The 3,597-nt window shown below is 33.4% G+C and overlaps 1 protein-coding gene and 1 long non-coding RNA gene across 7 annotated transcripts in view; one reads left to right on the top strand and one right to left on the bottom strand.

The window, feature by feature from the left end:
• Positions 1 to 1,117, bottom strand: part of LOC111744146 — a 12,220-nt gene extending 11,103 nt beyond the window's left edge. The window contains exon 1 of the long non-coding RNA XR_002782021.1: positions 1,107 to 1,117. This is a non-coding gene — a long non-coding RNA (uncharacterized LOC111744146). The remainder of the gene's footprint in view (positions 1 to 1,106) is intronic.
• CALN1 (calneuron 1) overlaps positions 1 to 3,597 on the top strand; it is a 537,511-nt gene that overhangs the window by 234,951 nt on the left and 298,963 nt on the right. The gene's annotated exons all lie outside the window — the stretch shown is intronic.

Raw genomic sequence — 3,597 nt, 5'->3', positions numbered from 1 at the left:
CATTTTAAGGATGTATTTTAGGAGACTTTCAGTGATACGGCTCTATTTAATGGCTCTGAAATGGGGTTTGCTCAGAAGCAAACTTGTCTTTGACTGGAGGTGACAAATTTAAACTTGCTAATATCTAATCTTGCCCATTTGGAACCCTGTCCAGAGTTCATCATTCTATCTAAAAGTTCCCATAGTTATGAGTTACTAGTATTTATTCTTAGCTCAGTTATTCAGTTCATCTAAATCTATAGTAAAATATAATAAGTAACTCTTTTCTTTCTCTGAATAGATCAAAGAATCTGGTTATATCTAGATTTTTTAGTTGTTCTGAATCCTTGGTAAAGACATTGCAGTGACAGATAACTAAAATTTAGCTGAGAATTCCTCAGGGACCTTGTCTTGGAGCTTAGACTCTGGCCCTTTCTCATGCGTGATGTTTTCTGTTCTCTAGGGGAATGACGGGCACAATGCCACTGGACCTAACACATAGCCTAACATTCCTGAGACTGTGATTGAGTTACTTAAATATGGTCATGAACTTTTTCTCCCCTTTTAAAGATTGTTTTGCAAGAGGGTGCAGCTCGTCCTCATCTAGTCAGCTTAGAGTGGACCTCTTTGTGATAGAAGACTAAATGATGATTGCCAAAAGAATATGAGATGCTTTCTTAAGTAGTTTCAGGGTCATTAAGACCATAAATATACAACAGAGTAGAACTAAATAGCAACAGTCGAATAAATTAGAGGGAGATCGAGGGTATAAACAAGAGGCACATTGGGGCCGTAGAGGAGTGAATGAGAAATTTCACTTTTGGGGGGAGCATTTTACTCTTTCAGGTTTTTTTGGTAAGGAAATGCAATGTAATGAGAGTTCTGTTCCTTCATTCAATAATTATTTATTTTTCTCCTACCACACCAAGTATGTGGTAATGTAGAGGAGAAGATGCTCAAGAAGACATAGATATCACTGTCTACCTCCTTGCAGAACTTATAAAAGGGACACAAAACACCACTATGAAACTGGCAAGTTAAGGTACTATGGTAAATTGTATTGACAAGTTTATAACAGTGAAAAATAAGATAAGAGACTGAACTAGATTGGGAAGGAGCCAGAACACTATTTCTTTTACTTTTCTAGTTTTAGTCTAAAATCTGGTTTTGAAAATATATTGGAAGAGACAGATGGGCACAATGTCTAGATTCATGCAAACATTATAAATAAAACATTTCTTGTAATCCTTGGAATTTTGTTTGGTGCATTTTAAAAGTTCTATATTTTAAATCCCTGAGCTGTAGATTCACTAGAAAATGTAATTTCACTACTGATGCTAAACATAAATATATATCTATGTAATTTTCTACAGCTCGAATAACTTTTTTCAATTTATTCAGTCTACTTCAAAATCACCTTTTGTGTCTTCACTCTGAAGATTATTGACTTTATGGATTGTTTATGTAAATATTTTTGTCTCAGCCCCGCTTTCCAATTTGTGGCCCAAGTCAGTCTTCACTTTCTTTTTTTTCAAAATAAAAGTGTGTGTTGAGAAAATGTCAACTAATTTAATGTTGAAGTCAAGATAGAAATAATTTTGCTTACTAAAAATGCTATCATTGTATCCCCCAATCAAATTAAAATGGTTTCTTGACATTAGCATAGATTGTATAGATGTGACAACAAATCCACATCTTACCTGGACAGTAATTCCTTTCTTAAGTATTAATATGTTGAGAGTGCTTAGGAAGTTATTAACGCCATTGACAGAATCCTGTCTTCTGTATTCTGCACTGATTATTTGTGCCAAGTGTTTGGAGCTTGACATAATCAATTGTTTTAGCTTCTTTGACATGACCATGATGTTTTCTAAATATTTCATGAATTCTTACAAATCTAGCCAAATTACCTAAGTCAGACTAAATAGGTTGGAAATTAGAATGTTAGATTTCAAGTGGACCCCTTGGATAATTTTCTCCAATATTTGTCTTTAAAGGAAGAAAAACCATCCCAGAAATATTAACCGATTCTCTGAATTCACAGAGCACATGAATAGTAGTATCAAAACTAGAATGCACATCTACTGATTTTCAGTATAATACTCTTTTCTGCATTACACAGTTCCAGTAGCAGCCCCAGCTACTTATTTGACTTGGTACTCTTTCTTGAATCACCGCGGTACAGGAGTTCTCATCTGAATTAATAATGCAATGCATTTAAATCACTTAGAACTTAGTAAACTACAAATAAATGTTAATGATTCTTACTTTTCTTCTCTTCCTTCTTATTTTATTATTAACTGATTTGCTTTACTATTTTTATTCTAGAGACTGCCAAACAAGTAGACTTAGTTCTATCTATAACCTTTAAAGAATACTCGTTTTATTTACAATTTATTTGCTACCCACTTTTTTGCCCATCTTTCCTGTTTGCTAGCACTCTTAGGTAGGAGGGATAACGTTGTTAGTTTTATCAGTTAGAAATGCACTTGACAGCAAGTAACAGAAATCTTGATGAACAATATCTTAAATCAAAAATATAATTATTATTTACTTAAGAAATTTGAAAGTAGACAGGTTATAGCAGATGGAGCAACACATTGATGCCCTTAAGTTATCAAGCTTTTCCCAGCTTTCTGCCCTATCACAAATAGCTATTGGCTTTAGAAAATTCTTTTTACATTTTTACTTTTGATCAATTATAGTTGATGTGCAAATTATACTAATTTCAGGTGTACAATACAGTGATTAGACATTTATATAACTTGTGATCACTCGGATAAATCTAGTACCCGTCTGACACTATACATAGTTATTACAACACTACTGATTATATTCCCCATGCTACACTCTGCATCTCAATGACTATTTTGTAAATACAAATTTGTACCTCTTAATTTCCTCCCCCTTCACTCATCTCACACCCACCAATATGGCAACCATCAAAATGTTCTTTGTATCTATGAGCTTGTTTCTGTTGTTTGTTTGTTTTTCCTGTTCTCTAGATTCCACATATGACATTTGTCTTTCTCTGTCTGACTTACTCCACTCGGCACAATACCCTCTAGGTCCATTCACGTAGTTGCAGATGGCAAGATTTTATTCTTTTTTATGGCTGAGTAATATTCCATTGTATATATATACCACCTCTTCTTTATCTGTTCATCCATTGATGGATACCCAAGATGCCTCCATATCGTGGCTACTGTAAATAATGCTGCAATGAACTTATAAATTCACATGTCCCTTCAAAATAATGTTTTGGGATTCTTCAGATAAATACCCAGGATAACTGAGTCCTTCTTTGTCTCTGGGTCCTTCTATAGGCTTTGTTTTAAAGTTTATTTTGTCAGATGTAAGTATTGCTACTCTGGCTTTTGTTTGTTTATTTTCATTTTTCTGAAACCTTTTTTTTTTATTCTTTTACTTTCAGTCTGTGAGTCTTTCAATCAGAAGTGAGTCTCTTATAGGCAGCCTATGTAAGAGTCTTATTTTCTTATCCATCGAGCCACCTTATCTTTTGATTGGAGTATTTAATCACTTTAAATTTAAAGTAATTGTTAGATATGAAATTATTGACATTTTATTATTCATATATTTGATCTTTTTTTATTTTCT

This window comes from Pteropus vampyrus, unplaced genomic scaffold, assembly GCF_000151845.1.
Source record: "Pteropus vampyrus isolate Shadow unplaced genomic scaffold, Pvam_2.0 Scaffold128, whole genome shotgun sequence".
Lineage (NCBI taxonomy): Eukaryota > Metazoa > Chordata > Mammalia > Chiroptera > Pteropodidae > Pteropus > Pteropus vampyrus.
The sequence above is the reverse complement of the archived record's forward strand: the minus strand, read 5'-3'. Positions and strand labels throughout refer to the sequence as shown.